This window comes from Panthera tigris, chromosome B3 (genome assembly GCF_018350195.1).
Source record: "Panthera tigris isolate Pti1 chromosome B3, P.tigris_Pti1_mat1.1, whole genome shotgun sequence".
NCBI lineage: Eukaryota > Metazoa > Chordata > Mammalia > Carnivora > Felidae > Panthera > Panthera tigris.
This window is the reverse complement of record NC_056665.1, coordinates 33046254-33071762: the sequence shown is the minus strand read 5'-3', so window position 1 is coordinate 33071762 and position 25509 is coordinate 33046254. Positions and strand designations below refer to the sequence as shown.

At 46.2% G+C, this 25509-nt stretch overlaps 1 long non-coding RNA gene across 3 annotated transcripts; it reads left to right on the top strand.

Annotated features, from left to right (window-relative positions):
• Window positions 1–11201: 11201 nt before the first annotated feature.
• Window positions 11202–18705, top strand: LOC122239212. 3 transcript variants are annotated; one of them, XR_006218166.1, is made up of 5 exons: window positions 11205–11287; window positions 11545–11642; window positions 16533–16779; window positions 18199–18246; window positions 18476–18705. It is a non-coding gene; the product is annotated as an uncharacterized LOC122239212 (long non-coding RNA). The 3 variants fall into 3 exon arrangements; XR_006218164.1 differs by lacking the exon at window positions 11545–11642 and having other exon boundaries at window positions 11202–11287; XR_006218165.1 differs by having other exon boundaries at window positions 11229–11642.
• Window positions 18706–25509: the final 6804 nt, after the last annotated feature.

Sequence of the window (25509 nt, the reverse complement as noted above, 5' to 3'; positions counted from 1 at the left end):
TTTTTTTAATGTTTGTTTTTCAGAGAGAGAGAGAGAGAGAGACAGAGCATGAGCAGGGGAGGGGCAGAGAAGGAAGGAGGCACAGAATCCAAACCAGGATCCAAGCTCTGAGCTGTCATCACAGAGCCCGATGTGGGGCCAGAACTCACAGACCACAAGATCATGACCTGGGCCAAAGTTGGACGCTTAACCGACTGAGCCACCCAGGCGCCTCTTTTCATTTCTTTTTATTTAAAAATCTTTTATCCTTTGCAACTGGTGTTCGTTCAGGTTTAGATTCTGTGGTGATTTTAAAATATGGTCACAAAGAGACACGAGAAAACACTTTCCAGCAAGGGAATTGTTCTGTCTTGACTGTGCTGGTCTTTGCAATACTGTGTATCATTACTTACATCATCAAACTGCACAGTTTTCATGAATGAATTTTATTGTGTGCAAATTACACTTTAACAAAGCTGAGAAAAATGGGCCAAGATTCTTTGACACTCCTCCCATCAAGAGATGGAGTCTGTGCTCCCTCCCGTACATCTGGGCGGTCCTGGGGCAGCTTTGACCAATAGAGCACAGCAGAAGTGAAGCTATGTGACATCCAAGGTGAGGTCAGAAAAGGTCAAGTTGCTCTGCCTTGGTCTTTGGAGCATTCACTCTTAGAAGCTTGACCTACTAAATGAGCACCTGGGTGGCTCAGTTGGTTAAGCTGACAACTTTTTTTTTTTAATGTTTTTATTTCTTTTTTGAGAGAGAGAGAGACAGAGTGTGAGTGGGGGAGGGGCAGTGAGAGAGGGAGACACAGAATCCGAAGCAGGCTCCAGGGTCTGAGCTGTTAGCACAGAGCCTGACACGGGGCTTGAACCCATGAACTGTGAGATCATGACCTGAGCCGAAGTCAGACGCTCAACCAACTGAGCCACCCAGGAGCCCCAAGCTGACCTGATTTCAGCTCAGGTCATGATGTAACGGTTTGTGAGTTTGAGCCCTGCATCAGGCTCTGCACTAATACATGGAATCTGCTTGGGATTTTCTCTCCCTCTCACTTTGCCTCTTCCCTTCTCTTTCTCTCTCTCTCTCTCTCTGTCTCCCAAATTAAATAAATACATTATAAAAAAAAAAAAAAAGAAAAGAAGCCTAACGCATGACCTTTAAAGGCTGCCTACCCTACGAACGCTATGCCCATAGGCCACCGGTCTGTGCTCCAGTCCCTAGGCCTAGCTGAACCTGCCCGATGGCCATCCAAGCCCAAGTGCCAGACATGTGACAGAAGAAGCCACCTTGGAAGTAGACCTCTTACCCACAGCTGTCTCCGCACACAGCCACTCAGGTCACCCCAGCTAAGGCCAGAACCCACAAGCCTGGTACAATCGTTGCTTTGCTCCATGAAATCTGGAGGTAATTTGTTACATAGCAGTAGATAGTTGGAACAGGCCCCTTCCATTTTAATCTTCATTTACAAAGTTATGCTTTCTTATTTCTTAGTCTCTTCTGAATTCTATCACTTTCCCCCCCAAATCTTTCTTTTCCCAATTACCTCACATCCAAGTTTTTCTAAGCTTATTAGAATCTAATCTTATTAGTGCTACTCTTTCAGAACATCGTTTTTCTTAATTTACTTTAGTTCGTTTAGCAGATTACGTTACAAGTTTTATCTCTTTTGTGGGCACGTCTTTCCAGCATGCCTTCATTATCTCTAGAGACAGTATTCCGTCCCTTACCTTCTTTCCTCTTATGGCGACTTGGCGTGGGATTTACTCATGATCATTTATTATAGCTCATTTTAATGAGAAGAATTTTCTGTACTTTTCGGAAGGAAAGGTAGGCTGGGCTAGCCGTCCTACACCTGATCTTAGCCACAAGGCCGAGAAGCAATTAGGCTAGGTGTCCTAGATTCACTACCCTGAAAGTCCTCCTTCCACTATTTTCAAAAAAATGATTAGACATGTATACATATCTCCAAGTATTTTCTGAGAGCTTCATCACCTCTGCTATTCTCTCTCTCACCTTTATCTGAATCTTCTCTCCCTCTTTTTTGAGCATCCTGTGATGCTCAATTTAAATTCTGCTCCCAGCAGGTACTTTTTAGCACAGAACTTTATCCTAGAACAAAGTCTGGTTAGTTTAAACATGTTCAGAAAGCCCAGACTATACCAACACCTTCTACCTTCTGGAATCCCCTTGTGTTCATGTGCAAATGGGAGCCTATGAAACGTCCTCAGCTTTTGGCTGGCGGTCTCAGATTGGGCTACCAAGATTCCCAAGCCAATTTGTGGGTTCTCTGGCTCTCAGAGCTACTCACGACCGTTTGCTCTTCTCCCATTTCTCTTATAATTGCCCAAATCATATGGTCTTGTAGCTTGTACCCACCTGCTCATACTTTGGAGTCAACTATGATACCTACTCATATCAGTGAGATCAGTGGTTCTCAAACATTTTTTTTAATGTTTATTTATTTATTTATTTTGAGAGAGAGGGCAGTAGGGAAGGGACAGAGAGACAGGGAGAGAGAGAGAGAGAGAGAGAGAGAGAGAGAGAGAGAATCCCAAGCAGATCCCACACTGTCAACACAGAGCCCAACACGGGGTTCGATCTAATGATCTGCGCGATCACGACCTGAGCTGAAAACAAGAGTCTGACGCTCAACTGACTGAGCCACCCAGATGCCCCAGTTCTCAAACTTTAGAATTGGCATCACCAGAGTCGCCTGGAGGGCTTGTTAAAGAGCAGATGCAGAGGTCTGGTGTGGGCCTTGAGATCTGCACGTCCCGCACATTCTCAGGGGGTAGAGACACTTCTGGTTTGGAGAATTCCCTTTTAGCACCATCGTTATCAATGTTTGTGAACATTTTTGTTTTGCTGTCCTCGTGGTTTTGTCTATTTTTATGGAGGAACCTGGGGAGTTAAAAAATTATGCTGCTGTCACTTTGGAAAACAGTGTGGCCATTCCTCAAGAGGTTAAACATAAAGTTACCACATGACCCAGCAGTTCTATTCCTGGGTTATATCCCCAGGAGAGATGAAAACACGTGTCTACACAAAAACTTACACATGAATACTTACAGCAGCATTATACATAAGAGCTAAAAGGTGCAAAAACCCCAAATGCCCATTAACAGATGAATGGATAAACAAAATGTGCTATATCCATACAAGGAAATATTATTTAGCCTTCAAAGGAAAGGAAATTCTAACACATCCTACAACACGGAGGAACTTTGAAGACATTATGCTAAGTGAAATAAACCAGACACTGATATATTGATTCCGTTTCTATGAAATGTCCAGAATAGACAAGTCTATGGAGGCAGAAAAGAGATTAGTGGTTGCCTAGGACTAGGGAGTATGGAGAGAATGAATAGTGACCGCTAGAGTGTACAGGTGATGGAAGTGTTCTAAATTGATTGTAGTAATAGTTGCACAACTCTGTGAATATACTAAAAACCCTTCAATCATGTAGTATAGTGTGTGAATTATATCTCAATAAGGGATAAAAAAAAAAAAAGCGACTGTGTTACCACAACCTCCAGACGCCTCTTTTGCTTTAAAATGTTAATTATTCACAAAGGTTGGGACTTCCATTCATTGCAACAAGTTTCTTGCAACGCCCCTTGCAAACAGTCACTGCATGGACATCTCTGGAGGGTGCTGCCATTGAAGCTGGCGGCTGAGGGCACCCTGAGCGAGGCTTTGTGACTCCAGAGGGCTGCTCCCAGTACAAGCTGCGGTGATATGAGGTGGGGTTCGCCATGATAAAGCCGTGCATCTGGCCTCAGAACAAAGCCTCTGTGCCTGTGCTCTGGGAATCCCGGCCCCTCCCTGGCCCTCAGTGCAGCCCACAGCCGGTTGCCATGAAAGGAAGCAGACACCTTCATCCCCGCTTCTTCTTTCCCACTGCAGACTCCTTCCCAGCTCTTCCCTTGGCTCCAAGGGCTGTCAGGGTCACCCCCCCCTTTCCCCAAATCCCCCACCCCCTGCCCCGCCACGACTCATTCTGCTTTCCATCTTGTCAGACAACAAAGACACTGGAGGAATTTATTTATACCTCCAGCCAGCTAATGAGACAATTCAATGAAAAGCAGCCCCAGCTTGCTGGAGCCTCCTCAGGCCTTTGATTGCCTCTTCTGTGTTCCAATTCCCAGCATTTACTCTACATATAAATTTTCCACGCTGAATAGGCACCATTCTTCCGGGAAACGCATTTGTTCCCCTGGCTATTTCATTTCAATCTCTTGTTTTGCTTTTTACTATTATTGTTAAACTGTAATTAATTCTTCTATCAGCTTCTCTTTAGTGTACAATGCCTAATGCAGCATGAAGTGTCTTCACTCACCCCCAACTACACACCTATTCTTGAGCAAAAGGAAGGCTCTGACATTTTAAAAACACACAAGCTGCTAGATCCTCGCCTCTGCAGAATGGGAGTGGGGGAGGGAGGGAGGAAGGTTTGCGCGGGGGGAGCTGAAATGGTTTCATGGTCAAGTGACCGCGGATTTCAATTGAGCGGAGATCGTTCTGATTTTTAACAGACACTTGAAGAGTTAAAAGAGTCATGGTGGGAGCCTGAGAGAAAAGCCAAAATGCACTTTAAAGTCTAGGTAGGTGTACATACCTCTGTGATGGTGGCCCCCAGATATGTCCACGTCCTAATCGCCAGAATCTACAAATGTGACCTGATCTGGAAAAAAGGTCTTTGCAGATGCTATTAAGAATCTTGAGATAAGATTGAGGCACCTTATGGTGCCTGGGTGGCTCAGTCGGTTAAGCGTCCGACTCTTGATTTTGGCCCAGGTCATGATCTCACCGTCATGAGACTGAGCCCGAAATGGGGCTCTGCTTTGGGCATGGAGCCTGCTTAAGATTCTCTTTCCCTCTCTCCTTCTGTCCCTCCCCCACTGGTGCTTTCTATAAATAAATAAATAAATAAATAAATAAAATCTTAAAATAAAAGAACCTTGAGGTGAGGAGGTTACCCTAGATTGTCTGGCTAAACCTTAAATCCAATGACAAGTGCCCTTGTAACAGACCCGCAGAAGAGAGAGACAGAAGAGAAGGTGATGGGAAGAAGGAGGCAGAGATTGGAGGGATGTGCCACAAGCCAAAGAGCACCAAGGGTTGCTAGGGATTGCTGGGGCAGCCACCAGAAGCCAGAAGAGGCAAGAAATGGATTCTTTCCTAGAGCCTCCACAGGGCCGTGGTCCTACCGATGCCTTGATTTTGGACGACCCGCTTCCAGAACTGTGAGAGAATACATTTCTGTTGTTTTAAGTTTCCACGTGTGTGGTAATTTGTTACAGCAGCCGTAGGAAACCGATACTGCTTCCACGGTTTGCGAACACACGATGAACAGAAAACACAGAGGAAAGAGAATTGGAGGATACCAAGTCACAGAACCCTCCAACATCAGGCTGTTTCCTTCAGATGGTGACAAGCTGAGGTGTCAGATCCGATGAGCCCGTCCACATAACTCAAGCCTAAAGCGTGGATTGGATGCAAGAAATGAATTCCTACAACTCAGAGCCTGCCAGCACCAGCTGCCCACAGCTTCGCTTTTCAGGAACGCTCTTCCCCTTGTGCACACGTGATACAGCATGTAGTGGCTGAGCTGTGACTTTGTGCTGAGACATAAGATTCCTCCATCCAAAAGATTTCTGAACTTGAGGTTTCTATATTTCATCCCCCACCCCTATTTTCTGTATTTCTTTTAATGGCTAGAAAGAACACACTTATGAGTAGAGAAATGTCTGGAATCCTAGGTCTGCATGGGATCTCTCTGAGAAGTCATGTTGTTTGTGAACTGGTGGCCCTGCCTTCATCTCAGAAAGTGGCCCGTCCCAGCAGGCCAGGTCACTAGCTGGGTGTCCTATTCTACCACCTTAGAATCAGGCTCTTCATTCATTCATTCGTTCATTCATTCAAAAAATGCTTGTTTTTGAATATTGTAGTTTTTCTCATCAGTTGGTGATACTTGCTGGCATGCATTTTCTATTGGTTCAGGCAGTATCTGGTCATTCTCTCTACAAGCTCCTTAGTTCACTTGCTTCCTACTGCCAACCTCTCATGTGAGATCCAATACATTTCCTTGTCTGGCCCCCTGGACATAAGTTGAGCTAGTCTGGGTCCATATTCTCCATGCTCAGTGGAATCAGTGGCTACATGGGACGTGGCTTACGGTAGGTGCTCATAAACAACTTGTAGAACTAAAGACCAAGTTTCCGGACGTTCTAGCCACATATAATTGTACCACTTTATTATACTTTGATTTTATCTTGTGGGAAAATGTTTGAACATTTAGATTTAAATTGCGTCTATTATTTTAAAGAACTTCCTCCGGCAACTTACAGAGTGAGTTTTCATCCTAAATGACTAGCTACGCATGCCGGTTTGACTTGGTGTGTGTGTGTGTGTGTGTGTGTGTGTGCACGAGCGTGCCTGCGTGTGTGCGTGCATGTGCATTTGTGTGTGTTTATACACAAAATCCCTCCAGTAACAGAAAGTTTATTTTTCTTCTTCCCATAACTCAGAGTCCACTGACTGAATGAATTTAACTTAAATTACCTCTCCCGACCCAAATAAATACATAAATAAAATATCAACAGGATAAATTACGGCCTAAATGTTATTTCTTGTTTCCAAAAAGCGAAAAGGTGAGTATAATTGAGTTTGCTGCTCAAATCACAGCCCTGGCTCTTGGCAACACCCTAAAATAACACTTTCCACCTCAGTTCTGTAGCCCAAACACAGCAGCAGCCAGGCCCTGCTTCTCCACTGATGAAAGGTTTTCATTTCTGGCAGGGCACGCCGTAAACTGAGGCCCACGGCAGTGAGCGAGAGGTGGTGTGGAATTTACAAAGCTCAGAGGGGCAATCTACCTCCATTTGTGGTGATTAATATCTCCTTCCTTTGGGTTGCACGCCAGCCTTCAATTATAAACAGAAACAGAATCTTGCTCTTTATAGAGCAGCCCCCCAAGCCCCCATGGAGGGGCCTGCCATGGGAAAGGAAGGCCTGGCAAAATCAGAACAGAAGAAGTGTGGAAACCCAGAGGGCATGTGCATTGCCTGGGCACTTCCTGTGTCTTCCATGCCGTCCCTACTGGGTACCTGACAACACGGCAGGAGTGACCTCAAGAAGGTGGGGACGTGAGGAAAGAAAAAAAACTTACTGAACTTCTTCTTTTGTTTTCTGTGTTTATTATTTTTATTTAGACCAAACGAGCTCAGGAGTCTGCAGGAAATTTCCTAAGTTCCCCTCACCCCCAACAGTCTCCCTCCACTGAATTCAGGAACTCACCAGCCAGGCCAGGCCCACGTGGGGCTCTTCCGCTTCCAGCTGGGGCTGAGGCTGATATCGCCAATGCCAAGGCCAGTTAAGGAGAGAACAGGGTCATCTTGAACAGAAGTTTTCAAATTTTTTTTGTTTGTTGTGGGTGTGTGAAAAATAGCACAAGTTCCAAATCATCACCCCAACAGCCCATCCTCATTTCCCCAATTTTTCCTCTCTCTTTGGGTTAAAATGTATACTTGCAGTTCTGTCAGATGAGTTGATAATACTCTTCAACTAAAAAAAGTTATTTATTTATTTATTTTTGAAAGAGAGAGAGAGAGAGAAAACACGAGCAGGGGAGGGGCAAAGAAAGAAAGGGAGACACAGAACTTGAAACAGGCTCCAGGTTCTGAGCTGTCAGCACAGAGCCCAATGTGGCGCTGTAACTCACGAACCATGAGATCATGACCTGAGCCAAAGTCGGACGCTCAACCGACTGAGCCACCCAGGCGCCCCAGTACTCTTCAATTTTTAAAAAAGGGTATTTATTTTGAGAGAGAGCACAAGCAGGAGAGGGGCAGACAGAAAAGGAGAGAGAGAGGATCTCAAGCAGGCTCTGCACTGTCAGTGCATAGCCCAACACGGGGCTTGAACCCGCAAACCCGACTGTGAAAATATGACCTGAGCCGAAATCAAGAGTTGAATGTTTAACCGACTAAACCACCCAGGCACCCCAAGAGTCAATAGGACTCTTAAAAAAAGGCCTTGGTGGGAGGTCCTGGCCCAGATCTGACCAGAACTCACTGGTGAGGGTGGAGTCCTGTTCTTGGATATCGGGGTGGACTTTAATTGGTTGCCCCTACTCTTCCACATTCATTCTCCACTTCCTCATCTGCAATAGCATGTACCAGGCTCTGGGGTTATGAGTGGGGATAAGACGGGTAAACCCCCTACCCCCATGGAGTTTGTCTCCTAGTTAGGGAGACACACACTGCACATATCAATCAATCACTTCAGGTGGTTCTAAGTAACATGGAAAAAAAATGAAACAGGTTAATGTAATACAGAGTAACTAGGAGGTGAACTAAGTGGGTTTTTTTTTTTAATGTTTTTATTTATTTTTGAGAGAGAGAGAGCATGAGAGGGGAAGGGGCAGAGAAAGGGAGGGAGACACAGAATCTGAAGCAGGCTCCAGGCCCTGTGCTGTCAGCACAGAGCCCAATGTGGGGCTTGAACTCACAGCCATGAGATCATGACCTGGGCCAAAGTCGGATGCTCAACCAACTGAGCCACTCAGACACCCTGAGCTAAGTGTTTTTTAGGTGGGTGAGGAAAGGCCTCTCTGAGAAAGTGATATCTGGGCTTGGAACCTCTGTGATAACATGTCTATCACCTCTAGGTAACACAGAGCTAGTCCTGAGAGGTCATGTGCCAGGCATAAAGCAAGAGTGGCTGGGTGTCTGGGTCTGTTGCCAGGAAGTCAAAGCGGTGTGGATTTCATCCTACATTACTGCCACCCCCAGCTTCCTCAGCTGCAGACACTGATTCCACTCATGCCTGCAGGTCAGGGAGCACGCCATTTTTTTTTAAATTTTTTTTTTTCAACATTTTTTATTTATTTTTGGGACAGAGAGAGACAGAGCATGAACGGGGGAGGGGCAGAGAGAGAGGGAGACACAGAATCGGAAACAGGCTCCAGGCTCCGAGCCGTCAGCCCAGAGCCTGACGCGGGGCTCGAACTCACGGACCGCGAGATCGTGACCTGGCTGAAGTCGGACGCTTAACCGACTGCGCCACCCAGGCGCCCCAGGGAGCACGCCATTTTGGAGCCAGGCCTGCGCTGGCCATCGGGACCACCACCAGTGGTTCCATAAGCCATGCTTGCTCCTTGGGGCCCCAGCACACGTGGTCCTTGCAGAAAGAGCAGCGATGGAGGCCACTCATGGCCTTGGCACTGAGCTACAGTTCTCTACCCCCTTTTCACAGCAGTCCAGTGAGGAAGGAGGTCACGACCTGGCACTGTCTAACACATAGTCATCATCCAGTGTGCTAAGCGCAGGGGGTAGATGCACTGAGGGCCCAACAGGGCAGGGGCTGCAAGAGGAAGGGTGTGAAGGAGGCTTCCCAGAGAAGCTGGATCATTCCTGTGCATCTACAGTGTGCCTTCAGTCTTCTTGAATGTTTGTCGTCCTTTCTAGCAATCATCTGGGCTCTATTCTGGTTCAGCATCAGGTTGGGCCACCGTTGCAAGTATACCACCAAATGTGACCAGCTCTGGAGGCTCGTCCCTGCTCCTCCCCTGGTGCTGCTCTTAAGAGGTGTTCCCACGGGCTGTTTCCCAAGCCCCAGGGAGAAAGCTGGAGAGTCCTCCCTGGGTCAGGCACAAGTCCCGAGCCTTCCACGCTCCACAGACACGGGTCCCAACCTGGCCCAGTCACACACTGGGCTGCTGCTCCTGTTTCCTGCCCAGCAGCCTGCTCGGATTTATATCCAGCACAAAACCCGGCCCACAGATTCGAGTTCAGTGGGCCCTGAGAAAACATCCCTGAGGTAGTCACTCCAGACTGGGCTGGGCTGGGGCATCCAGGATGGCTCAGTCCTGTGGGCCTCAGGGATGCAAACTGCCCACTTGATCTTTTGTGCTGACCATAGGGCTTGATCATGAAGAGAAACTCTAGCTGGGGTTGGGGCAACCGCCCTCCCAGGAGCCGCCATCCCAGAGGAAGTCAGGAAATGCAGACCAAGGACCATGAGCATTTGTGCATGCTGGCAGTTTCGGCCCCAGGTCTGGGTCTCCACAGTGAGCAGCAGTGAAGCTTTTAAGTCCAAAGGTCTCCTGGGCTTATGTTCAAGGTCAGTGAAGGAGAAAGAGGTGGTTCTGTACTTCCCTCCAGAGCTAAGCCAGCGGGGCCAGGTCCAAGTCTTTGGAAGGACACTGGGGCTCAGCATAGAAATCTAGCACGGGGCAGAGGGTTGTGATACACTCTTACCTGCCTCCCTTCAGTCCTATCTGCTGGCTGTGGGGTGACTCCCTTCTGCACAGAGGTTCCAGATCCTCATAAAGCACAATTCACTATCTCCCTACGTATGGGCATGTAGGTGGTTTCCTAACGGAACATTCCTGTATCTGAATGATGCTATCATGGACACATCTAAAAGATGGGTTGTTATCAATAAAACAGCAACTGTAGAACAAAACACACATGATGAATTTATAAATAGATTTTGCACACGAGCGAAACTGTATCTATTTCTATATGCACGTAAACACATTGAAAAGGGCCTAGAACAACAGCGGTCCTCTCCGCAGGAGGGGCAGGCTTGTAGGAGGGAGTGGAAAGTGTGGTCTGTGTGGTTTGAATTTTTTGTAGCAAGGATGTTTTCAGGTACTTCTTAGGGAAAAATTTAAAAACCAAACATGTCAAAACAACTTCAAAACAACAACACTTCGTGCTGAGAGGCGTGTCAGCCCAGGACGGCTGGCTGGGGTGGGTGCCCCTATTGATTAGGGCATTCCTTAGTGGGCTCTTAGGTTCTAAACAAGACTGTCTAAATGGAAGAAAATTGAAACCAAAAAAGGCTAGATTCCTGTGAAAAGATTTGCCAGAGAGAGTCTCCAAGGCCCTGGAATGGGAGAAAGATCTAGAAAGGGGAGAGTGAGTGAGTGAGAGAGAGAGAGAGAGAGAGAGCAGGCCCAAGGAATGGCCGGTGTTGGAGCCCACTGAGAAGACTGGCCATGGGACAGCCCGGTGGTGGGTATGGTCCAGGTCTTTAAGATCCCAGAGGCTTCCTGCTCAGTATTATCCCATAGACCCCTTAGTTCCCCAAGCCTTTAGACAAACAAGTCTGCTACGTGTAGAACATTCTGACAGTAGAGTTTTAGAAAATAAAAGAGAATGTAAAATGGTTACTGTGGTGACAAGGGAGTCTCAGGAATTCAGAGGGATCAAGAATTTGAGGTGAGGTAACCAGGAGAATGTGAAACGTCTTGGGATCCCTCGTAAATTCTGGGAAGAGCAGTAAATGTTCTATGGTATGTGGGATGGAGGTTAGAACAAGCTTAATTGGCCACTGGAGTAGCAGTGATTCCAAAATGTGAAGATCCTGAGGCTGAGTTAATATAAGTAAAAACGTGCTAATTGATTTTTAAAAATCAGAAGCCTATAAAGAAGCAAAAATTGCCAGTGTAGCATTTCCATCCATTTGGTGTAATACATTCACGCATTAGAGACTAAACTCACGCACCGCCCCCTCCAACGTTTCCCTCTGCAACTGTGTCTGATGGTCCAGCTTTTAGAGTGATGCGGTCCATGGAGTCAGAAGCCCAGAGATCCATAAACCATCCAGACATCTAATAGTGCTTTAAAAGGGGCCCTGAACACTGGAGGGTAAGTGGCCGGTAATGGCTGAGCTGGGTACGGAGGGGGAGGAGAGAGGGCCCTGGGCTTCAGGGGAAAGTGAAGTAGCAAGTGTAAGGAGAATTTTTACAGCGGCTATAAAAACAAGCCCCATGTGCATACAGCTAGATTCTGAGTTGGCCAAATAAACTCGGGCCTCTCGTGGTTCATATTGCCAGCGCTGGCTTCAGTTCCGGCAGCTACTGTCTTAGAGATCCAGTAAAAATGCTTCGAGAGAAAGACACCACCATCGCATTTTGGAGCCAGCACAGAGATGGCTCTTGAAGGGCTCCCTGTTACCAGGAGTTACAGGCAGCAGGCAGTCCTCCTGGTCAATAGGCTCCTGGCAGGTGATTATTACTATTCAGCACCAGCCTTTGGTTCCTTGGAAGCAAACAATGGTTTAGGCTTCTGAGTGAGGGTCACGCTTTGCACGCATGGAAGGGAACGTCTGTATTTGCAAAATGCTACCATTTAGGGTTGCTGACCCCGCAGCCCATTCCCATAGGCTCTCCAAATGGAAATGCTCACCCATCAGTACTCCCTAAACTCCCTGCTTTCAACCAGTCACTGGTGACAAATGGAAATTTCTTGCCCCAGCACTGCTCTGGAGAGGACAGAGCACACTTACTGGCTTCACAGAACCTCCCAGTTTTGATGCACTGGGGAAGGAAGGCTGGACCCAGGCTGATAAATGTTCAACCACCAGTTCTTTCGTGGACAAAAGCTCTGATTTGTAGCACTTGCTGACTGCCATGGACTAAAATCTCCCACCAACTGCCAAATCATGTCTCTGGATGGACTTGGGAAGAGGTGTTCAGTAGCACGCCATGCTCTGTAATAGATGGAAATAACTCCAAGAACATAGATAATAGTGAAATATAGTCAGAGAATTAGGAAGTGATGTATTTTGAGTATTTGTGCCCTTTGTCTTTGACATAGTTTACTTATAAGCTTATACAATTTTTAAATTTTTAAAATATTTTTAAGGTTTATTTATTTATTTGTGGGGTGAGAGGGGCAGAGAGAGAGGAGAGAGAGAATCCCAAGCAGGCTCCTTGCCATCAGCACAGAGCCTGATGCAGGGCTCGATCCCACGAACCACGAGATCATGCCCTGAGCTAAAATCAAGAGTCAGATGCTTAACCGACTGAGCCACCCAGGTACCCCACTAAGCTTACATAATTTTTAATCATCCGTGTTTAACTAGTTTGCTAAACTCCTGAATATTTAGCAATTGACTCTCATGAACTAGTATGTGAGCCAGCTCCCACACACCACTGGCTGCGCCCTGGGGCCTTCTGGTTTTGGGTTCTGGATCTAATTTCTTTCTATAGATTTCTACCATGCTTCTCTCTTCTTCTTTCCTCCTTACTCTCTCTGGGCGTCCTCCACCCCCATTTTTCTCTATTCGTTGAGCACTGAGCCCCTGCATGGTGCCTGTGTGATTAGAGAGGCCCTCTGTGGGGGAGTACTTCTAGTGCTCACCCAGACCCAGCTCTGCTCTCTTTTGGCACCACAAGGATGATCCTTCTCAGCTTCCCATCAGTTAGGCACAGCTGTGTGACCATCTCTGGTCACTGGTTGTCAATGGAAGTGGCATGGGTCGCTTCTAGACCGAGGCATTTAATTGATGGTGTGAGCCCTTCCAATGTTCTCTTTCCCTGCTGCAGTGATCTTAGAGAACCACCACCAGCCTTGTGTTAGGCTGGCAGGGCCAAAAGATGAAGGAGCACAGGTTACTGGGCCACCACATGGAGGATGGTTGCCCTGATTAATCACCTGGGCTCATGGTAGATGAAGTGCTTTTCTCTCAGTCTCTCTAATTCAGGTGTTCTCATTCTTGGTTGCACAGTGGTCTTAAAAATCCTGGTGCTCAGGCACATCCTAGACCAAGGAAATCAGAATCTCTGGGGGAGGGGTCTAGGCATCAGAATTTAAAAACACAAAGTACCAGGTGATTACAATGTATAACCAGCGTTGAAAGCCAGTGTGCTCCAATTTTCTGGTCTTATTATTAAAGCTTATGAATACATTGATTATGCCAAGTTCCAGCCAGGAATTCTGAGTGCCATGGTGAGCTGTGTGCCCAAAGGGGGTATCTAAGCCCCCTCTCTCCCAAATGCTGGGCCAAGGGCAGGCCATGTGGAGCCTAAGAGAAGTCTCTGGACACACACAGTGACAAGAACCAGACTCCTCAAGAGAAGGGATGGCGCCCCAAAGGCTCATAGGCCAGGGAGCCGGTCACCACTTCTCAGTACAGCTGTGGTCCTTAATGTGACCCATGATCTCTGTGGGTCCCAGGAGGCCTGGTTCTGGCTGCCCCAGCATAAAGTCCTGGCAGGATGCCAAGAGAGAGGGGAAACTCCTATCCAGAGCAACATGGGATTTAAGAAAGAGAAGCCAGTTGCTTACTCTACTGGACCAGTGAGTCTCTTGGCAGAATGGGGTCTGAGCTGGCAAACACAGGCTCAACCTTCCAGCACCCACACTGGTGGATAAGTGCTGGAAAGGCAGCAGCGAGACTTATTTTCTGGGTGGCTGCTTGTCAGAGCCCCCCTGCTCTCTGGGTCCCCTTTCCCCTTATTATAACTAAGCGTCTTTCCTAGAGGTTGTTGTGGGTCCGCTGTGATACCTGGTGGATGGTTTCCTTTTGAGAGGCTATGTTTCTGTACTCCGTCCTACGATGTGTCCAGAGGGGAGAGACTCAAGGTACCTCCTATCCTCTTGTATTACAAGGCCACTGCCCTGGTCTGATGGTCAACCAGTCCCGATTCACTCCTTTGGCTGAGCCCGCAGACGCTCCAAGGGGGTGTCCAAGCAAGTCTACCTCAGGAACACTGGATTTTGAGCAGTGCAGGGGTCTCCCCTGCTGCCATCCTGAGGCTGTCCCCAAAGTCCAGGGTCTCATGGCAGCTCTCCCAAGCTACACACTTCTCTGGCCCCATAGTACTATCATAGGGTCGAGGATACATCTTGGGATTTCCCTTGGCTCCTCCCCAAGGCTGTTCCTCCCAGGCTCAGACCTCCTGAATAACCAGTTAGCCCTGTCTGTCCCTTGAAGTTTCCTACCCCTGACCCTAACCAGAAACCTTATTTCTCATCTGCAACCCTGGCCTTGCAGTTCCAGGACATGGCACAGGGATTTTTGCCCCCCTTGTACATGGATCACTGCAACAGACTCTTAACCTATCTCTTGAAGGCACTCTCTCCCCTCTAGCCCTACACTATACTTTGAGATTCATCTTCCTAAAACAGCCCTGCCATTGGTCAGCTCACCTTTTTGCTCAAGAGACCTCTGCACTCAGAGATACAGATTCTCTGTCCCACTGTTCAGGGCCCTGAGGCCTAGAGCTGCTCTCTGGGGACAGCCTCCTTCCAGGCTGAACCAGGGAGCCTCTGGCACCCAGCCAGCTGCCTGCATCCTGTGGTGCCCTGGGTATACAGCAGTCTTGTCTTCGTGCTCCATTGTCTTAGCCCATGCGTGCTTCCCCAGTTTGGAATGCCCTCCAGTTTTAAAATCCCACCATCCATTCCAGGCTCTTGCTACATCCCCACCACCTCCCAAAGTCTGTTCAGACTATTGCAGCACATACTGGTCTCTTCATCTTTTTGCTTCTTTTCTAACACAGAGTCAACACTATTATTTTGATTGCACTTAACAGATACTGAGTTTCCTGCACGTAGAAACCACAGTTTGTACTTGTTTGGGATCTCACCATGAAGCCTAACCTCAGGCTTTGTGCACAGTAGGGTGGAAGACACTCATGGCTGCCCACCCAACAGAAATATTTTCTTGCTGCCCAAGCCAGCCTTCCAGTACAGGAAGGTGTCAAGGAGGGAACCTGAGGGCTGCATTTGCCAGCCTCCCATGTAGCAAAGGCACTGATACACGAGCCAGTCCTTGCCCCTGGAGCTTACTGATAGGGCAGGGAAAGATTCCTTCCTGTATGAGGCAGAAAATTCCCTTACTTGTCAATCTGTGGAAATCAGAATGGCATCAATAGACACTGGCCTCAATACCTGCCCTTGCCTGCTCCCAGCCTGGAGCTAGGACCATCGAGCCAGAGCTTTTCCCAAGGTTCATAGTAAGTTGGCGAGACCTTGGAAACAAGCCCAAGAACGTATAAATACATTGGGCTTTGTTGTTTCATTTCTTATCGTTTCATCAAGTCAGTGGCCAACAATCAATGCTTCAGAAGAAGGTAAAAGTCTTTGACAATGGACCTACCCACTAGTGTAATTCTAGAAAATAGGCTTTCTGACCCCTCCAGGAAACCAGCTTATACCATGAAATATGAAATCCACACATGCATAACTGGGAATGTTATTAATGATCATAAAACCATCCAACTCCTTTGAAAATCTAAGCCTTATTTCCGACACAATTAGCCCCTGCAGCGGACTGGTTATTCGTGGTGGAAAGATGTATTTCCTTTACTTTGTTAAACTTTACCAGTCATTAACTCTACTGAATGGAAGGCTTCTCATGTTATGGGCAAATTGAAGCTTTGCCAGGAAGGGAGAGCTGCACACGAAATCTTCCTGCCTGGGTCTGGAGGCGAGTTGATAAGTTAGAAGTGTTCTGTCTGTCAGATCCACTAACACCCATCTATAAGAGTAAGTTGGTATCTTGGGTAGGCAGGAGCTGGAAACTGTATGTTCTTGGGGATTGGAGTGAGGTAATGTACCCCTCAGCCCCAACTCAGAATCTACTTGCAGGTGTGGATTAATACAACTGAGGAAACAGTTTGATAAGCTATAGAACCTCTGTCTATAGGGTAACCTATATCCACACAGGTTGTCTGACCGACTGCCTGTCTCAGCATTCTGGAATCCCCTTCAGCTTTCACTATTCACCCTTCTCATTCATTTCAATAGGAAGAGCCAGCTTCCTACCAAATGACCCTGGTCCCTCTTCCCATTAATCGGATCAAAGTCAGCACCTGATCAAAACTGGGCCAATCAGCGCATCTTCCCAAATGACTGAAACTAGAACTGTGAGGGATCAGCTTCTCTCTGGAGTTCCTGGATATGTAAACTCAGGAGCAGTCAAGGGCCACGTTCCTGTAAAAGCCAGTCTATAAAAACAGGGGACACTGGAGGAGAAGTACAAAAGGAAACAATAGTAAGTTGAAGGGAGGGGCTTCCTGGTTTCCCTATGCTCTAGGTCTTGTGTCTGTTCATAACCTAGTCCTGAGGTCTGGCTGCATCTGTACCTCTAGTTTCCAGGAAACATCCCTGAATCCTCATTACAAATGTCTTACATTAAAGAAAAATTTATACTTGCTTGAGTAGGTTTCTGTGACTTTCAATCAAAAGACTCCTGACTATTACGTATACCACTGGATAATATGTAACCATTTAAGATTGCTCATAAATAATATTTAGTGTCAAGGGAGAATGCTTATGATAAATGGTGAGTCATTAAAAAACAGCCTGTAAAATTATATAAACAGGGTGATCTTAACAGTGTGAAACAATGGAGGAGTGCAAACCATCAGGACATTATTCGTGATTATTTCTAAGTAGTGGGATTATAGGTGGGTTTCATTTTCTTCATGGTGTCTTTCTGTCTATGTATTTTATATTTTTTTCATTAAAGTATGTATTCATTTTATAGTTATAAAATAAGACTTATTTACTTAAAAGTAAAAACACCTAGGAATCTTTACCTGCTTCCCTCCTGCCTTCCCCCCACCCAACACCTGCAATGCGAGGCACCACTTGGGTGTAAATGTCCTCACCAATAAATTCCAAACACATCTAGAGAGTTTGTGAGGAGCATGAGGGGTTGAAGAGTCTGCTCGGAGAGAATTCACTCAGCAGGAGTCAAGTATACCAAGCTGGTTCATTAATAGAGACTTGGGTTTCAGGGAGGAGAAGAAATTCCAAATATAGCTGGGTACCCATCGCTCGCACCTGCCCAGCCAGTCTCCCGTGGCTCGGGTCACAGCAATAGTGTAAGTTAAAAGGAAAGGACTCTTTTGCTAGATACTCAGGGATGCAGAAGGGTATGAGCAGCCCTCACTTGGGTATCGATCCTTTAACAGAGTGTGGTGTATCAAGGGGTAGAAGCACTTTCTCACTTTCTCCCCATTTTACTGTAGACCTCTATACAGCTTTAACACCTTGAGGTCTGGGATGTTGGCAGTGGTGTTGATGGTAGTGGCAGCAACACATGGCAGAGGGGACAGTGTTCAGGAGCAGCAGCAATCATGCATGCACACTACAGCAGTGCCCAGCAGATGCAATGCCCGTTTCCAATTAATGCAGTGGAGTGAAGGAGTCCTACAGAATCTACAGCGATGTCTGGCAAAGCCAGCAATGCCCAGATCCAGTGGTATGAGAAGTAAGGAAATAGGAACAACGGAATAAAATGGTGGTAACTGACTGGACAGCTAAAATGGAAGCTGAAAGCTAAGACAATCCCAGAAACCCTCAGTAGACTGCCAATGCCTCATTGACCAGAATTTTGTTAAATGGCCACCCTTGCTAAAGAGAAGGTTGAGAAAGCAAGTTTCCAACTTTTCTGTTCTTAATCTAGACGCGAGCAAGGAAGAGAAATAACAGAATGAATCTTGACTCGTTAAAGGTAAGTTTAAAATCAGTATCAAATTAAATATAGACAAATGTTAGGGAGAAAGATCTAGAAGAATCCTGCACTCAGATTGTAGGTTTATGACACAGAAAAATAAAATGTCTTTCCTTAAATCAAAAAAAAAAAAAAAAAACCAAACAGTGAATGGGTGTTCATCTACATGTTTTAAATTGAAATAGATTGTTTAACATATGCTTATGTCATTCTTTATGATTCCCCACAGTAACTGCCATTTTCCACTTGTCAACGCTGGATCTCATCACATCTGGTAGATGGAGTGAATTCTACCACATTTTTTCTTCCTTTGTTTTGAAAAGAGATTTATTCTGATAAAATTCATGCTCATTATAAATATTGAAATATACAAAGAATAAAGTAAAATACAACTGTTGGGGTGAACATCCTTCCAGACAGCTCTCTTTGTGCACCTATTAAAACATTATACAAATGGGATCATGCTGTTCCGTTGTCTCCCTTTTTGCACTCAGTTACATGTGTCATAGGCAAATTTCCATGTCATCAAATAAAGATTTACATTATCATTTATATATTATCTATATAAATGTGCCACAATTTCTTTAACCAGTGATTTAGCCCTATTCATGACTATTTAGGTGAACACCCATTTTTCACTATTGCAAACAAAACTGAAATGAAATCCTCGTCTTTAGATCATTGTATGCATTGGCAATTATTGTCTTGAGGAAAATTACAAGAAGTGGGATTGCTGGGTCAAAGGTGCACTTGTTTAAAACGTGCATTCTTTCCATCCTTGTGCACTCTGAAAAGGCTGGATCAATTTATGTCACCACCAGCCGAGCATGAAAGGGCTGAGCACCAGCTCCTCACTAGTCCAAGGTTTTGCCATTCTTCTGTTTCCTAGAGTAAAATTTCAGAAGAATTCTCTTCATTCATCTTTTATCTACTGTGGGCTTTTTTGTAGGTGCTTTTTTGCATAGGTTACCTGCTGTGTTTTTTCCTGCTTGCTTATCTCTAATTGAGGGCAGTTCTATTAGGGGCTACCACTTGCTTAAAAATGGTATGAGCAAAATCTCCTGGACTCTTTTCCTGTTGGTTTGGTTATTACTTGGATCTTCTTATATGATTTGAGTTGAAAGGCTAGACTCTAATCATGATTTGCATTCACTGATTTATTCATTTGCCAGAATGATTTGGTGAAGGGATAGAGCCCTGATTTCCCTTCTAAATCGTCAGCACTCTTGCTCCCTAGGGGAGTTTGGGTTTCTGAAGAGGCTGGCCACTTTGGTGAGAAGTTGGGTGAGGGAGGCCCCATGTTCATCAGATGAATCTGCTCCTCTTTTATAAGTAGAGTGGATGATTAAGACAAACACAAAGCTGGATTGGAGTAAAATCCAGCTACAACAATATCCTCCTGGCTCACTGGGTCTTTCCTGAGAAAGACCACCTTCTAGATCACTCGTGTCCAAGCACTGTCCCCAGGGGGCCCCCAGGAAGGGTTAGGCCTGTCCTTGACAAACCCTACAGCTCAGAATTAACACAATTCTACTTGACCCAGTCTCCGGGAAGAAGAGCTGACGTTTCTGACCTCAGGGTCTAGAACCACACCCCCAAAGACAAGATGCTACCCTTGATTGCCACTGCTCTGTCCTTTTGGGGCACAATACGCTATAAAGCCAAAGGGCTGCACTAGACGTACCTATTCCCTGCCCATAGACCACTCTTTCTTCTTGGAAGGCCTCAGGTCAAATATGGGGTCTCTTCCCTTAGAAAGACATTTGTTAGCAGATGAACAAGACCAGGACTGCCACAGGAGGGGCCATGTATCATCTAAGACAATAATTGTGTGTGAGCAAGAGGCAAAGTTCTCTGATTAGAACTGAAACCCCAAGAGATTGGCAGAGAGAGCATCCCTGTGAGAATCACAGTTCGTGTTTTGGGAGTCCCATCGACCAGTGCTTTAAGAAAATATAGATGGCCAAGGGCACTCTAAGACCAGGGTCATGGACTGATTCAGTAATATCTCTAAGCTTTCTACATCTGTGTAGTTTTCTACACAGGGGCTTAACACCACACCCATTTATTATGTCGTAGTGTGTAGGTCTGGAGTTTGACATAGGTCTCAGCAGGCTAAATTCAAGGTGTCAGCAGGGGCTGTGCTCTTTGCTGGAGGCTCTGGGGTAGGATCACTTCCAGGCTCACGCAGGTTGTTGGCAGAATCCAGTTGCATGCAGTTTGTAGGACTGAGGTCCCCATTTCCTTGATGGCTATTGGTCAGGGGTTCTTAGCTTTCAGAAGCCACCCACATGCCTTGGCTCATGGCCCCCATCATCTTTAAAGCCAACATCAGAGGTTCAAGTCTTATCTTCCCTGACTTCTCTTCTGCCATATCTCTCCGTTCAGCTGGGAAAGTTTCTTGTCTTTTGAGGACTTATGTGATTACATTCAGCCCACCCATATAATCCAGGATAATCTTTCCATTTTAAGATCCGTAGCCCTAATTATATCTGCAAAGTCCCTTTTGCCCTGTAACTTAACATACTCACAGTTTCCAGGGATGAGACATGGACACCCTTGGGTGGGGGGCATTATTTGGGCTACCATGACCTTTTGGGCCAGGATTAATCCAGGAGCAAGAATCTCTTCAGAGATCAGTCCAAGGAAGACCTGTATGGTTCTCACCCCTTCATTCCCCTTTCTACACATACCCATCTCTCTGGGACCAGGTGGCTCAGGCCTCCCAGCTGAAAATGTCACCAGACTAATGCCACAATGTGTCATGCTCCAGGAGAGGCTGAGCACCCGGCATAGCCCACTGCCTCTGGAGAGCTGGGGGCAAGGCTGGAACTTTCACCCCAGGCCCTGAGCCGCCCAATCTGTAAGCTCACTGCTGTTTCCTGAGGCTGAGCCAATATGCCTGGGAGGATCCCAAGGACTTTGGGCTCTAGTCCAATGTGCCCATAAGTGGAAAGCTCTGCTTTCCCTTTACAGGGGAACATTAAAGGCTGGGGTTGTAAGTTTCAGTATAAATATTATAATGGTATTACAGCCAGGAAGGCTAAAATACTACCCTGCCAATCAGCCTGCTCCTTAATGTCCCATATAAGGAAGAGTAGCAAGAGGAGAATAAAAAATGCCATTTTTTTTATTAGTCTTGTTAATGGTTGATACTCAAATGAAGAAACTGGTGAAGGGATCATTGTATGAGATGGTTGAAGTCATCCTTCCCCAACCCTCCTCTTGAATCTAAAATCCGGGGGCAGTAAATGCAGGTACATGTGCCAGAAAGTGAGGAAGCCCCAATCTAACTGACTCGTTCAACCACACGTTCAAGGAGACAGAGACATGGCCAGGCCCACGCTGAGGTGGCAGCATGGCCTGGAAATGCTTACCACATACCAGCAGGAAGCATGAGCACCATAAGGCTCCAAAGACCAAGACCTTCCTTGGCACAAGGTAGGAAGTTGAAGAGAGAGAAGTGAACTCGGGATGGGTGCCATTCAAGTACGATAACCCCACTCACCAATAAAATGCAGCCCGATGGACATTCTGGACTCTGACCCGTCAGGCTAGCAACTTTTCTTCCTTTGGGCAGGGTGGGGAGCTAGGAAGAAGTTAGAAAGAAGCTGTGCCAGGGTGTGAAGAGTAGGCTATAGGGTGTTTTCCCAGGGCCCACCTTCATCTACTTCTGGTCTCAATCCACTGGCTGCCCTACAATTTCTGGGGATAGAGGGTGTGGGTGCTTATTGACCTATGTGTTTGTGAGTCCAGACTCTTGAAAACCATGTGCCCTGCCATCATGACTTCTAGCTAACCACACCTGCCTATGGAGGGATACTTCACCCAGAGAGAGCCACTCAGCCAGAGACCTGCAAAGGTTTAGCCACTTTGAGGCCTCCTGGCCTGTAATGTGGGGGATTAGCTGCTCCCTGAAATGTCAAGGACATCCTAAATTTCTGAGATTCCATGGACCATACAGAATTTTCGTGCTAAATTTCTGTGCTGAGATCTTTCTGGCTTGGCTTTGGGGCACACAGATGGTTTCCTGTGTTCAACAAATTATCAATATTCTCTCCAGGAAGTTTTCACTGATGCCGAGGTGAGAGTTAGATGTCCAACCTGGTGCTTCCCTGCCTGCCCCGTACTCTGCTGAGATCACCTTTATGGCTCTGTCTGTCCTAATAAACTGAATTCCTCGAGGCCAGGGACTGGCCATGAGATCTCCATGATTCTTCTAACCCAGTGTAAGATATCACATAATAGGGACTCAGCTAATAGCTGTTGATGAATACTCAGTGGCTGAAATACCCACCCTACTCCACCCTTGGAGGGGCAGTCCCCATCCATTTAACCCTGCCCAACTTCAAGCTCCCCAGGCTTGGCACCTTTTAGAAGGACAGCTTTGTCATGCTCTTTACAGTCTTTCACAAGCTCTCCCTGACTCACACAATCTGAGCCAGTCGTAATCCATATTGGGCATTCCATACTGAAACTCCTTAGGACCTAACTCAGCTAAAGGTGGCAGATTTCTTGCCATTTCTTCAAATTGTTGAAACCACCAGAACGATGATTGCTCTTAGAAGTTGCAACGCTTGGCCAGCCTGCTATTCAGTTCTCCTCCCGGCATTCTGCTACTACTCCACCTGCTTGACCCTCTTCACTGTGTTCTGCTGATGCCAGTCATTCAGTATTTTCATCTGCGAAGGACTAAGGAGGGGATCAGAGGCTCTGTTGCTCATGTAAAGATTCCCGGGAGAAGGCCAAGCCTGATGCCTTAAGCAGTGAGTCTTACCCAACCTCATTACTTCATGGAATGTTATTGACTCCATACTTACCTCCACAATACTCCCTGTTCCACCCCAGGCAATTACCCAGTGCCTATAATTTTGCCCTCTAACACACTCTCCTTGACCTCGGACCCAGCTGTAATTTCTATGGGTCTTGGTCTTCATTGTCTGCTTTGCCTTCCTGGCACTGATCTTATTCCAATGACTAGGCTAGACCCTTGGGTGCACATTTCTGACCATTCTCTAGTCCCTAGCTTCCCTGCTCTCCCCAGAGCCCCTTTCCAGTCCTACCCTGAGTTGGCCATGCAGATGGAAGAGGGAGTGACTGGGTGACTAGGAGGAACATGGTTCAGGCAGGTGACAAATATCAGGAATGTAGGACACCTATTTATACCATGCTGGGATGAGTGGAGACTAACATAAAGTACAGAAGGCCTTCTGCCTTTTAATCTGCCTTCCCTACCCTCCAAGTACCGTTTCATTATCTGCTCATGTTGGAAGTTTTCTATCCTTCTTGTTCATTTTTTTCTTACTTTACCCATACATGGTAAGAAATTGCAGGGGGCAACGAGAAATTTGCTACTAAAGGCTTTTGAGCAAAAAATGATGTGATCAGAGTTGCTCTGTGGTAAAACTACTGTGGCAGTAGAGAATGGAGGAAAGTGGAGGCCAGGTTGGGGGTACTGGTCTAGGCCATGTGAGAGATCTGAACTTGAAAAGAAGTAGGGCATGGAAACATGGCGATGGTGGCAGTACAAGAGACACAAAATAATATGGAAGTAAAGCTGTAGGATGTAGGAAGGGATTGGAGGTAAAATTTTGGGACAGGGAAAAATCAATGAAAACACCAAAATTAAGAGGGTGTGGGGCTGTGGTGGTGCCATGAACCAAAATACTGGCCACAAAAAATATCTGTTTCTAGGAGATCATTTTGAGCTTTTTTGGTGATATACCGAGTTCGTGGCTTGGGTATGATACCTAGATAGAGCTGTCTCACATCAGTTTGGGACTATCTCACATCAGTTTGGGAGAGGGGAGGATTGTATTTCCAGCTATAGGAGTTGTCTGCATAGAAAGGACAGTTGGAAATGAAAAAGAAAGAAAGCTTGAAAAGAAAAATGCTCAGACTGTCCCTGTGACTGGAATGCTCTTTCTTCTATACAGGGTGCTCCAGCTATCCACTGTTGAGTAACAACTGACCTCCAAACATAGTGGCTTAAAACAACAATAGTCATTTTATTGTTAACTGTTCTGATTCTGAGGATTGATTGGGCTTAGTTGGGTGGTTCCTGCTCAGGAAATCTCAAATAGTTGCCATCAGCCTGTGATTAGGGAGGAAATAATCTAAAGGCTCCTTCCTCACATGTCTAGAGCTCAGCCTGGGAAGAATCCAACAGGTGGGGACTGGAACAGCTGGACCTCCTCAAACGTCTCCCTCTCCTCCTCCCTTCCTTCTTCTCTCTGTCTCTCTCTCAGGTCTTCCCAGCACTGTGGCTGACGCACGGGGGTAACCAGACTTCTCACATGGTGGCTCCAAAGGTTCCTGCCTCAAGTGAGAAAGAGAGAAGCCCCATCACTTGTGTGTGTGTGTGCGTGTGTGTGTGTGTGTTCCACCACTTTTTATGACCTAGCCTCAGAAGTCACGCTGTGTTACATCTGCTACATTCCATTCCTCAAAGCACTCATAAAATCCCACTCAGGTTCAAGAGGAGGGGGTATAGACACCACCTCTCGACAGGCGAGTGAAAAGGTAATACAAGAACATGGGAAACTAGAAATATTTTTCAGTGACTCCAGGGAAAAAAAAAAACCCTGCCCTTCTTCCAAAACACAGCGTAAGAAGCGTCTCCTAACCTCATGGTTGGTGTAACTCCCACTCGTCAGTATCCTAGCATTTTATAGCCCGATAGCAACGCTTGGCACTGTAGGCATTTCAATCCAATTATATATGCAGGCATCTGTCTAAATTGTAAGACTTTATAAGACAAGGCCCATGTCTTGTTTTGTTTGGTGAAGCACAAAGAAGCAGGTAGATACAATCTAAATCTAAATTTAAATTTAATCTCAAGACAAGAGGAGAGGACTGAGTGCAGAACCCTAGGGAAAACCTGTATTTTGGGGTCATGGGAAGCAAAATAGCCAATGGAGTCTTTGGAGAGTGTATTTTCAAAACCACACCGTAAATAGTCTTTGCAAAAATATCATGGACATTTTCCCTATCTATGAAGATTGTCACTATTCAAATAAGGCTACTCAGGGAACGTTTGGATAGTTAAACCTTGGAGTAAATCCTAACCAAAAACTGAACCAGAGCTTGCAAGGATATTTTTTTCTGGCCCAAAAACTTATGGCATGATGGGGCATAACTTCAGCGATAATAAAATAGTCTTAAAATGATACAGAGATACTATTTTACACCCATTAATTTGGGAAAGCTTTTTTAAAAAAATCGTAAAATGGTTTAATGCTACCAAATGGACTTCTACTCTTC